This window comes from Tachypleus tridentatus, chromosome 8 (assembly GCF_004210375.1).
Source record: "Tachypleus tridentatus isolate NWPU-2018 chromosome 8, ASM421037v1, whole genome shotgun sequence".
Classification (NCBI taxonomy): Eukaryota; Metazoa; Arthropoda; class Merostomata; order Xiphosura; family Limulidae; genus Tachypleus; species Tachypleus tridentatus.
Window position 1 is genome coordinate 37,771,884 of NC_134832.1, and position 13,450 is coordinate 37,785,333.

Below are 13,450 nucleotides of genomic sequence, written 5' to 3' on the forward strand. Positions count from 1 at the left end.
CTGAGTACATATTGCCAACTGTAAAGTTTTGTGGAGGAGAAATAATGGTCTTATAATCGATTTTTCATACCTTGGGCTAAGTTCTTTTGTTAGAGTGAAAGGAAATCTTAATGCTAAAGCATACAATGATATTCTAGAGAACTGTGTGCTTCCAACTTTGTGGCAACAGTTTGGAGAAGTCCCTTTTTTGTTTTAGCATGTCAGTGCTCCCGTGCTCAAAGCGAGGTTCATAAAGGTTTGCCGAGGTTAGTATGAAATAAATTGACTGGTTTGCACAGAGCCCTGACCTCAACCCCATCGAACACCTTTGGGGTGAATTGAAACACCGACTGTGAGCTAGGCCTTCTCGCCTGACATTAATGTCTGACCTCACTACTGCTCTTGTGGCTGAATAGGAGCAAACCCCCTGAGCCATGTTCCAAAACCGAGTGAAAAGCTTTCCCAGAAGAGTGTAAGCTATTATAGCAGCAAGGGGGGGGGATCAAATTCATATTAATGCCCATGGTTTTGGTATGAGATATTCAACAAGCACATTCGGGTGTGATGGTTGGGTGTCCACATGCTTTTGGCGATATAGTATCTGACGTAACTTCATGGTTTAGACACCAAATAAAATACATACCTTGAGTTTAAATAAGTTAATTCACGAGATATAGTTAAAAAGAATTATTGCTGATTATTATTCAATATTGTGGAAGTGGTTTCAGTTGAGAATATTATTGTTTTTTAATTATTTTTTAATTCTTCTGCTTCTTGATTAATTTATACCCAGCGATATTAGATAACACAGAATTGGCTGAAGAGATCTTCAGTAGAAAGTATAGATAGTGGGTCAGATTGATCAGTAATAAATGGCAAAATATGGCAACAAATCAGCAAAAATGGACAAATACTTCAGTTTAAAAACTTATAGAAAAGGTAACATGTGTCTTGCAGATAAAATGACCAACTGTCAACCACTAAGATACTTTGAAAACAAACGTTTCATAACAAATAACATTATAGCATTGTTTTGTTTCCGTTAAAAATCTGGCCATATCTTGTCTCATTGGATTACATTTTGTTAAGTAACAGGAAGCTACCCTAAACGTTTTCACAAACGATTTTGAATTAAATATACCATCTATTAAGCATGAATCGGAGGCTAAAAAATACTAATCCAAGAAGTGTTGTATTGGTCCGACATGACCGGGTGGGTTAAGGCATTCGACTCGTAATCTGAGGGTCACGGATCCGCATCCCGGTCGCACCAAACATGCTCACCTTTCCAGCCGTGTGGGCGTTATAATGTGACGGTCAATCCCACTGTTTGTTGGTGAAAGAGTAGCCCAAGAGTTGGCGGTGGGTGGTGATGACTAACTGTCTTCCCTCTAGTCTTACATTGCAAAATTAGGGACGGCTAGCACAGATAGCCCTCGAGTAGCTTTGCGCGATATTCTAAAACAAACAAACAAGCCAGTGTTGTATTTACATTTGACGAGTAATGACGTCAAACATTTAAAACAAATTGTATTGAATTAATAACATTAATATTTATGCTATGATGTTGATTAACGTTGGTATTAAGTTCCGTTCCCGCTAGGAACGTATTTATTTAACTTTTTTGTAAGTAACAAAATTTTTACTCCAATTGTTTAAAAGTTTTATTTTGGATTTTTGAAATTGTTAAATTTTAGTAAATCATTATTTTTTTCGTTAGACTCTGGCTGTAGTGACGTTTTATTCAACTGACATTGGTTATATACCAGATTACTTAATAAAATAAAACTGGTTAAATCATGAGAATTATTAATTTTGAAGCATTTTTTATCTCCTTTCGGTGGACTCAGCAGATAACCCAATGTGATTTTGCTATGAGAAACACGCATACACTTTTAAACCCAAGTTTCGCATGGCATGGCCAGGTGGGTTAAGGCGTTCGACTTGTAATCTGAGGGTCGCGGGTTCGAATCTCCGTCACACCAAACATGTGAGCTCTTCCAGTAGTGGGGGCGTTATACGTCGTAAAAGAGTAACCCAAGGGTTGGCGGTGGGTGGTGATGAATAGCTGCCTTCTGTCTAGTCTTAACTACTAAATTAGAAACTGCTAGCGCAGATAGCCCTTGAGTAGCTTTGCGCGAAATTCAAAATAAAAACACATTTTTGGCAAAATAAATGCAATTAATTGCTTCCATATTTATTTGTAATAAAGTCTTGTCTTTGATGAACTAATCTAAATATTTAGAATTAAAAGGGGCACTACGAAAACAAAAATTTCATTAAAATGATTTTGACACAGTATAACTTATTTGAAATTACAATAAATAACTTCGGCAATCATGACAAGTTATCTAGAAGTGTTGATATTCCTCGCCAACAGAGGGTATGAAAAAAGGAGTACAAGAAATGGACTACAATGGAGTTAAATATAGTTGTTTTATTCACTGAAAAATATTAGTTATAGTATTAGTAGAAAGTTTAAATTCAATAAAGTTAATAGAAAAGTGAGGTTATTTAAACTTCATGTAGGTACAATAATCCAAATAGTAATTTTTATTTTACGTAGTTTTAAGTATTTATATCCTACTCGCTGGGAAAAAAAGTGCTTTACCTTAGGCCAATGTTTCTGTTGTTAAATGTTACTATGTTAGGCCTAATAGTAATGTGCTTAGTCTTGTTTTTATTTATATGTCACTGAGATGGTTAAACCGGACACGGATTTCAAACTTTCAATTTTTTTATTTTTTTAGAATTTAAAACTTAGGAATTGTGAAATGTAATGACTTGACTTAGTAAAATGTTAAGTACTGGTGAATATGGAAGCAGCCTCCAAAAAAGGTCATTAATTTAAGTTCAATATTCTGTTAACGAACTCTCCAATGTATCTTCCTTATCAATTTTAGGACAGTGGTTGCACTGAAAACACGTGCGTTTGTCTACCAGAAGTCATTAAGTGCAAGTATTCCAAAATATGCTTTTGTGTTGCTTTCAACAATACAGTAATGTAAATGTTTTAGAGCAATTTTTTATGAGTATTTCGAGTCAATAGTTTAGCTTCTAAAAATGAAACTACAGTATATGGATAGGATAATAGATGCTCAATGTTCTTAATGATAAATGTAGAATTTCTATTACACACTATTTCTATAAAAATCTGGTGGAAAAATGGCTTTATTTTTGTATAACATTTTTTCAATGTTTATGATATATGAAAAACAGTTAAATGCACATTATCAAAGCATATGAACATGAAGTTATTACAGCATTGTTAGCTGTATGACCAAGTGTAGATAAATGTACAAGTTTTTCATAATGTTGAGGGAAGATGTCTTTCAAAAGTAGTAGGTAATGTTGAAAAAGTAACAGTTATCTCTTGAGGTCTTTTAGCTCAAAATATTTTTGTGCTTACTGTTGGCATTTGCCATTCAGTGTTGTTATTACTGTTTTCAGTCATGTCATTACACACAGCCATATTAGTCTGAAAAATATATATGTAAAATTGGCTCGTTTGGGTTGAGAAAATTTTTTATGTAGAGGAGCGAACAACGTTTTGATCTTCTTCGGTTATCGTCAGGTTCACAAAGAAAGAAAGAGGTAACTGACTGGAAGCTGACCACATGTTTGAAAGGGGTTGTGTAAATGAGTGTCGGGAATGTAGAGGGCGGTGTTAGATATTTGAATATATAATTTTATATTATTTATTTTATTATTATTATTTTTCTTAATATAGGTATAAAGGTGTTCCTTTGAATTGGTTTATTTTGGGCTTAAGTTGTTGTATAAGTAAGGCTTCTTTAATTTTGCATTTGTTTATGTTTGTTTCTTTATTTAGTATTTGAGTATTTTCTATGGTTATGTTGAGTTTATTTGATTTACAGTGTTCGAAAATGTGTGAAGGTGACTTTTTATGTTCTTTGAATCTGGTTTCTCCAATATAGAAGTCGTGGAAGTTATCACATTGTATTTTATGAATAATGTTGGTGTGGTGTTTGTCAGTGGAGTTTTTACATAGTATAGACCTCAGTTTTGTGCCTGGTAATTGAATAAATTTGGTATTAACTGGAATGTCATATTTTGTTACTAGTTTTTGCCAAATGTTGGTTATTTGTTTGCTGATGTCAGGAATATATGGTATACAGCAGTATATGGTTTCGTGGTTTTTTAATTCGTGAGCTGTATTTACTTTAGTTGGTTGATTTTGCTTTTTTGTCTAGGTGTGTGCGTATAATGTTTTCTACGGTTTGTGGAGGAAACTTATTGATGTTGATGAAGTATTGTTTTATTTTGTCTAATTCATCGTTAATTTTATCTGGTGAGCATAGTTTTATGGCTGTGTTTATTTGGTTTCTTAGTATGTTGAGTTTTTGTTTTGTTTCGTGTGCTGAGTCCCAAGGAATGTATAGTCCAGTATGGGTGATTTCTCAGTGGATTTCTGTTTTAAATTGTGTATCGGTTCTTGTAATTTTGAGGTTAAGAAATGATATTTGATTGCTTTCTTCTTGTTCACATGTGAAGTTGATGTTGGGATGTATAGTATTAATGTGATTGAAAAAATTAAATTTGTGATCTGTAGATGTGAATCCTGCAACTGTATCATCTACATATCTGTACCAATATAGTGGTCTGAATCATTTCCATCTAGAGCAGTACAAGAGTTAAAACAAGCCTTTTCATAACATCAGGATGCATGGCTTGCATAGGTTGATTTATTATGGAAGTACAAGTCTTCTGTGTACACTTGTACTGTAAAATTTCACTGTGTGTGTGGAATTGATACTTGTCATGTGAGCTGTGATTCGTATAGTCCTGTTGCATCCAACTTTTTATTCACTGGCTCTGATTCATTTGCTTTGCACTAGATTGTTTTTTGATCTTGGACTCAATACATTTGCTATACAAAGACACCATGAGTTGGAGGTAAGGACTCTGTAGGCTTTGGTTTGAAAAACAAGCATGAAGTGCATCTACATATCTTAGGTTTGATGATGGAGAGTAGAAATATATCACAAACTGTTTGATAATTGATAATGTTTCCTCACTCTTACTAATAAAGCAGAGAACAACGTTTCGACCTGTTAACCTGAAGATGACCTAGGAAGGTTGAAATGTTGTTCTCTGCTTTATTAGTAAAAGTGTTAATACCCATAGCAGCCTTTCTAAGATACATTTTTATTTCAAAAGGTTTTTTTGTCATCAAGAAGTTTCCTCACTCAATACACATACTCCAAGGCATGCCAGTAATGATAGGTTTCTCTTGAAATCTTTTCACCCTGATTTCTTGTTGTATCCAGCAAACAGACTAGTTGTATTGCATCCTGTTATTCAATGGAAACCAGGTAAGGTCTGGGAAATTTGCTGACAGAGACTGTTTTATAGCATGGACCAGAATCTCAGCTTCTTCCTTGTACTTTCACACATCCATATCTCTTTGACTTTGTAGAAATAAATCAGTGATAGAAATACATCATTATTTGGTAGTAGGCCCAAAATCTCCCATAGTCTAGTTTTGAAGCATGCAGCACTGTTCCAATGTTTGCTTTTTTCCTAATTAGTCATAAGGGTATGTGATAGATCTTTGTTTGATGCGGTGGTGATGACCGTTTTTGAAGGCTTGAATGAGCTTTTTATATCAAATAATTGTACAAGAAGTTCACAAGATTACTCATTTTTGGAAAGTTCAGTGAAAGTATTTTGCTGCTTAGGAAAGGGGTGTATCAGGACTTATTACTTTCTGTGATGTTGGTCTGTGCACACTCTTTTGTTCTTGTTTTGTGGATTCTGGTTAAAAGTGATCAAACAGAATATCAATCCATGTAAATTTTTCATTGAAATGACTTAATAGTGCATTTGTTAAAACATTTGTCAGCTTTCCAACTGTGCCTGTCAGTTAGTACGGGTTCCAGAACATCGTTGTCTGATATGTGAAGAGTTCCATTAGGATTAGCAAGAGGGTGGGGTGGAAGAGCTGGATCAATTCAAATCTTAAAGCTTGTATAAGTCATTCTGTCAGGGAGCTTCTGTTCTGTTGTGTGTAAAATGTAAGAGGAATGAAGGCTTGCCTTTCAGAAAGGTATAAATTATGATACCATTATTGAGTAACCTTAATTTTGGAAAATATCTCGACCTTATTTATCTTATGATAACTGTATTATATGATACAAAAACATGCAAGACTTAGAGAACTTGTGTTTGTAAAGGAAATGCACATGGACAAAGTGTGGTGTATAGTACACTAATTAACCAAATAATTGACTTTTTTTTTAACTGAATATTATCTAAGAAAATTCCATATTTTAATGAGATATTTCAACATAATTCACATCTTTACTAAATTTCTTGTCAAAGACAATATCAAATTGCTTGTTTTCACCTTGTGAATGATATTACAAATACAGATGCAAAATAATGCATTTTATTATGGAAGATAATGCCTTTAGTTATAGGAATAATGAAGTTACATTAGAATAATCAACATTTGAATCATAAAATTCTTCATTGAGGCTCACAGACCTTTCAAATCCATTGTTCAATGAATGTCTTTCTCAAATATGTATTTATTAGAGCATTATGCAGAGTGCAGGATTTTAATAATAGCAGTAGGGTTGTCAAGGTGACCATCATTCTAAAAGTGATGAAGGGGCTACATAGAGTGTTTTTTTGGTGGAAGTTACTTTTACCTTCTGTTGGGTTGAATGGAAAATGAAGAAAATTATTCACCCTTCCATACTAGTTTGTATATTAAATTAAAATTAGTTCCTTATTTCTTAGTACATACAACATAATTATATGAGAATTATAGTTATGGAATAATTAATCTACTTAGTAATAGTTTATTATTTATTATTTGGACAATCTGGCAGTAGGTCTTTAAGTGGTATTACTATTAGTTGAAGTTGTGTTACTAACAATTTAATGTTTGTTCATTGTTACATCATCAAATGAAATAAAAATCTAACAGATGTAATGCTAGTAAACTGCTCATTAGTGTTAGTGTTTTTTTAGTAAGATTTAGACACTGAAAAAAATTTGCTAGTTGCAATACATTATCAGAAAGAATATCTTGAAATTTGTTACAGTTGAGTATCAGTACACTAGTAAAACATGCATTTCGGGATTCCAACTACAGAAGGTTGCAAAAGTCTTATAATAATGGTCAGTTTTCCTCTGCCCTGAAAATGCACGTGTACCTTACTATCTTCATTTCAATGGCTGTAAACAAAAGGTGAATGCAAGTGTGTGTTAATGAGATATTTTATACAACAATTTATTAAAAGCTTATCAAAGTTTTAAAATTTAAAAGGTCTAACATAAGGTTGTAGAATAACATTATAAGTTTATTTATTGATGGAACAGTGAACTTTAGCCATAAATAAACTAAAGAAAAAAATGTACACAAGTTACAGTATTAACTTTTAATCTGAGCTTCGTCAGTTTTGCCGATTACATGACATCTTTATACTTGTTTAAAGTCTATAGATTTAATAATTCTAATTTTCACTATAGTGGATATATCTTCACAAAATTTGGCAGTCTTTTTGTCAACATCATAAGTCAAATACAAAGTTATATTTTTTACTGAATTATATTCAGTAAACTAAGATTTATTCATTAATGTACTGAGTATTTGTGAACCTGATGATGACTGAAGAAGGTCAAAACGTTGTTTGCTCCTCTACATAGAGCTTTCTCTATCCATACCAATTGTTTTTATAAATATATTTTTCTCTACCAGTGGGTTTTCTCATCATGAAGTACTGAGGGTTTGTTTTGAATAGGCCATATGCAAAGTAATTTTTATGTTAAAGATTAAAAAACATTTTTCCTTTCAAAAGTCTCAAATTTCCTTTTGTGCAATCCCTAAAACCTCCTAAATGCATTTTAAAGATTTTTTGAGTAAAATTTTAAATTTTGTTTATTTTCTCTGTTCTAACATAAAATGAGATTGGTCAGTTTAACAGACCTGGTAACAAGAAAAAAAACACCCTAACTCTTCTTTTTTCAAGAAAAAAACAATTTGAGAGATTTTAGCCTCTTTTCATATGACAACCCTTTCATCCCAGGTGCCATCCTAGTAATCCTTTCCAATAATTCAGTGTCTTTTTTAAGGTAAAGAGCCCAAGACTGAACACAATATTTTGAACATGGCCTAACTAGTGACCTCTACAATGAAATGATAACCTTGGACTTGTATTGAATATTTTTATTGATACAACCTAAAATCCTATTTGCCTTACCACTAGCGACAGCACACTTGTTGGATGGCTTTACCACGTTTGCTCCCGAGCCTATTTTGCTGATAGTTTCCAGAGTCCCACTAGTCTTTTTACAATTACTATTTTCAGGAAGAGTGTATATGTAGCCGTTGTATTCCAGCCAAGAGGTAGCACTTTGAAAAGAAAATAGAGCACAACTCACTGGTGGGTCATGTGTGAGCCAATGTGTTAAAAACTGTTTGGTTATAACAACAAGGTTGCTTTCTTTCATGACACTGGTGAGGTTATTTTTATCTATATCATACACATAATTCAAATTATGATAATCCACATGTATTATTTTGAATTTATTTACCCAACTCAATAACTGATCTAAATTCCTTTGTTAAGCAGAAACATTCTTTATGTAGATAGCAACACCCAAGACTTTAATATCATCTGTATATTTAAATAATATATTGACTATTTTTTCACATATATCATGATGTAAATCAAAAAGAAAGGTCGTAAGACTGAGCCCTGAGGTACCCCACTTGTGACATTAATCCAAATTGAACTGAATACTATTTACAGTAACCTTATGCTTTCTTCTATCCAGCCACTCTTTCATCCAATTTGTTAATTTATTCCCCAGACTTATAAAGTCAATTTTTTGTTTTACAAGTCTTTTATTGGGCATCTTGTCAAATGTTTTCTGAAAATCCAGATCCACCAAGTCTTTACCCTCATCGATATAAGCAGTAACCTTTTCTAAGAATGCCAAAAGATTTGTAAGGCTGTCTGTCCAATAAATTTTAAACTTTGTTAAATGATTTTGTAAGTCATCTTTTAATAGACTTTCCAAAATCTTTCCCACAACTGATGCAAGAGTAATGGGTCTATAATTACTGGGACAATTTTAATTATCTCCCTTACATGAGCTAGCTTCCAATCTTCTGGTGCCTGCTAACTATTCAAAGATTGAAAAAGTAATAGTAAGTGGCTTACATGTACAATCTTTATCCTCCAAAATCCTTAGAGAAAAACTATCTGGCCCAGGAGACTTAATGTTTTTAAATTTCTCAATTTTTTCTTATTTTTCTTAGAATTAATGCTGTCATCTTGTTTTATCTCATTTCTATTATCAGTTGTTCAAGATGTGGCATACTACTTAAATTGTCATTAGTAAAACTGAAGAAAAAATTTAATAGCCTTATCTCATAATCATCAGTACAGTGGTAAGTTTACGGATTTACAATGCTAAAATCAGTGGTTTTGATTCCCCTCGGTGGGCACACCAGATAGCACGATGTGGCTTTGCTATAAGAACAACACACACACCCTTCCAGTAACTTGTTTACAGAAGCCAAGGGCTGAAATTTGTTGCTAAACAGAGTAAATTCATTATAACTAAAGTCACTACTTTTTAGTCCAACAGAACTCTTCCTACATTTTAAATCTTTCTAAGATTCTTTCTTTAAGCTCACAACAGTATACATCTATTTATGATTAAATTTTGTTGTTTTACTGTCCATTTGATTGCCCTTTGAACTGTGTCTAATTACTCTCTATGCTATTATAAATTGTAAAATATTTGGAGCATGTGCAGCTGACATTAAACTATTAAATTACATCACCAATTACCTGCTCATGTACTTGCCTCATGAAATATATTTTATGATATTATTTGTTTTACCTGATCTGATCTTAAGTAACAAAGATCCCTGCTGTTGCATTTGATTTACTTTTATAATATTAAATAAAAAATAAACATGAAATACTAACCCAATCTTCTTTGTTGCTGTCTATTGGTGAAGGACATTGAAGCCTACTTTTTTTTTTATATATACTCTTGGTTGTAATGCATTGAATAATTTTTATTTAATTAAATAATGCACCAAAGAATGCAAACCAATAACATGCCAATCATTAACAATTTCTCCTACCTTTTGCAGGTTTTCTGGTAATCCAGTTATGCAATAAGAGCCATTACAAATTTATCCAAATTAATGATTAAGTTTCTCACTAGAACATTGCTTGTACACTGAGTGAACTTGACAGTTATCTGTTCAGAACACAGCATTACACAATATGCCATTTGATAGGTAAAAACCTTGACACTATATCTGTTATATGCAATATATAGTTAAACATAAGAGAGCACTGTGAACAAACCCTGAAAGAGAGAATGGGACAGATGAGTGGGGCAAGAATGGTCTGATATTCTATTGATAGCTCTGTAACCAAAAACAATTGAAAGCATTAAAAGTTATTCATTACTGTCTGAGTAGTAACAATTCTGTAGTGAATATTAGGGACTTGACCCTAAGACGTGCCCAACAATGGTCAGTTACAAATTATCTTTGCTAACATGGAGATGACCCAAGAAGGTTGAAATGTTGCTCTGTATTTTAATTAAAGTTTTAATACCCATACGACCCCTCTTTAGAATACATATTTACTTTTAAGTGGGATTCTCATCATCATAAATTAGTAGTTTGCTGATAACATCAAACTCTAATATTTTAGGCTGTATTGAGATGTTATAGAATGACTTAGATTAATGGATAAATTGGAAAAGTTTTTGACAAATGATGTAATTGTAGTATGTGCAAGTTAATGCATTGGTGTTATTGTAAGTTAGCTTACATGTTTTATGTAGGTGGAAACCCCATCAATAGCATCAGTGAAGAAAAGGTCTTTGGTTAGTGATGGAATAGTCACATAAGTCTCAAAATAGTTCTTTGCTGTTAGTAGTAGAGTAAATAGAATTTTATGGTGTATTTATGGGTGTAATGATGATAAGCCAAAAGAAATAGTGCTCTACAGATCACTGATCAGGCTTCAGGTAGAACAGTGTTTACAGTTTCCTATTCTTATCTGAAAATAATAGTGACTGATTGGTATGGATCTGAGGAAAACTAGTAGGAGATGGAAGATTTGTCTTGTAGTGATTATAGCTAGGCAATTAATCAATATAATAAAGTATGAACATCAATTATGTCACTAAGTGTCTCATAAATAGATTAATTGAAACTGTGGTTTAATCGATTAAATACATGAAAATAATCAATTGGTCAAAATTAAAGTTTTTCTGTTATTACTGTTTACATTACCCCAGCTGTCCAAGTAATCAAAATATTGTTATCATGATTTCTCATCATTATTTTTGATTAATACTTTTTTGCAACAGGTCACAAGTCAAAGGCCATGTAATCGTGTTTGTTGACTTGCATTCAGAATTTTATTGAACTGCTATTTTATGAATTTATGTCAGTAAGTTTGGAATCAAATTGTAGATTGTATTTCAAACTTTAATATTATATATTAGTTAATTGCTAAATTTAAAAGTAAATATTAAAAGAACACATCTAAATATTGATTTTAGTGAGTCATGTAGTATGTTGAATGCAATTCTGTTTAAAATTAGATGTTTGTGGTGTCAAAATACTGAGTGTATAGTTTTGTACAAAGGGGGAACTCAACTTACTAATATTGAGAAGCATGAATACAAAATAAGAACCTCATATCTTTTTATTTTGTTGAGATGTCACTTAGGTACTGAAGCAAAATAATCCCTTTATATACTTTTACTACAGTATATAACATGTGAAAAACCAATCAAAAGCTTAAAATGTCCTCAGTGGTTTTCTCAGCCATTTTAATCTTTGAAAAAGCTACCACATCATTTCAGTGCAAGATTTCAAGGAGGTAAGTTTAGTCTTCAGTCTGCTTAAAGTTTCATGGTTTTGTCTTCAGTCTGCTTGAAGTTTCATATTTTTTTAAAATTTAAATACATCTAAGTTATGAAGCTTAGTAAATTATAGTGAAACTCTGTGATACTAATATAGTAATTTATAATTTTTTGGTTATTCAACTGTATGTAAAATGTAAAAAAAAATTGATATTTTTCACACACAAAATTTTAAAAGGCTTAGCAACTTGTTTCTAGCATCAACTGAGTACAAAGGTTGTAGTGAGGAGAGATAATTGTTTCTTTTACTTCTTTTTGTATTGCTAATTATTCTAAGAAAAATAAATTTAATAATTTATTTTTAAATAGTAATAATCTACATATATAATGTATAATAATTGAAATGTGACTGTATATTAATTACAGAATATTAGTCCACTACGGCCAAGACAGAGAAGACTAAAGGTCAGTTTTATGTTACTGAATACATGACCTATATGCATGTGCACCATGTCAATGCAAGTTATGTAATGCTAGCTAGGCATGACTGGAAGTTTGATATAATAACAAATAAAAAATATATATATAATTATATAGCATTATGGCACTTTAGCTGCTTAGACTAAACATTTTTATTTTTGTCTTATAATATTTAACCATTTTAGCAAGAAAAAAGCATAATATATATATATATATATTTTAACCTTTTTTATGATGGTTAGAAGGTTGGTTAAGGGACAAACCCCACATAACATATTAAGTCTCACTAAAAACAACATTTGAAATGCACTTAGGAGGTTGTAGATGTTACACAAGTAATATTTGAGATTTTTGGAACAAAGAAAAGTTTTTAAACATAACATCAAATTACTTTGCACAAAACAGGCTCTATTTTCACAAATAAATCTTTAGAAAAAATGTTTTGTGATATGATATCTGATTTTTTGTATACAAAATATTTGTAATCTTTGCCAAAAGTCTACCAAAGTTTGTATATCAAAAGTTATAATGGAAATACTTAACATGTGCAAATGTGTTGATAAACTGAGCTCTTTACAAAAGGGTTAAATCAAGGATGTTTAACTTAATTGGCTAGTGTCACAACTCATGAGAATAATCAACTAATCAAATATAGTGTTGTTATTATTTTTCATTATTCCAACTTTGGAAGTCTTATGTGACAATAACTGACTAATGTGCTCAGTGACTGTTTGGTTATCAAATTCCACTAACCAGCTGCCCAGCCTCTTAAGAAAACAAAGGTAAGAGGTGATTTTACAAAAATTATCTTGAGGATCAATAAGATAAAGGCTGCTAATTTCTTTGTGCAGAATTCTGAAAATAATGGGACAAAAGGATATATTTAACACTTGGAAAAGACAGACTGAATTCAGTCAGGGTAACTGACTTTAAGGAATGATTTGTTTTTGTCTTATTACATGCAGAACCTATTGTAAAGAAATCAAAGGCATTACTTCTTTGAGTCCTTGAAGTAATCTTGTAAACTTCAAAATAAACAATTTTAATTTATCCCTGTAAAATGTTCGTTCCACTTTGTAATCTTCTTCGTAGCTCTTCTCTGAAC

General features: G+C 31.9%; 1 protein-coding gene across 5 annotated transcripts in view; it reads left to right on the top strand.

Annotated features, from left to right (window-relative positions):
• The first annotated feature begins 2,332 nt into the window (after positions 1-2,332).
• The window catches only part of LOC143222195 (ras-related C3 botulinum toxin substrate 1-like), a 59,966-nt gene continuing 48,848 nt past the window's right edge, over positions 2,333-13,450 (top strand). The window contains exons 1-3 of one of the 5 annotated variants that reach the window (XM_076448300.1): positions 2,360-2,504; positions 2,883-2,934; positions 12,292-12,330. The gene's annotated coding sequence lies outside the window, so the exon portion shown is untranslated. Of the gene's footprint in view, positions 2,509-2,882; positions 2,935-11,770; positions 11,883-12,291; positions 12,331-13,450 lie in introns of all 5 variants that reach the window. The other 4 variants (XM_076448299.1, XM_076448297.1, XM_076448298.1 and 1 more) reach the window with 4 other exon arrangements.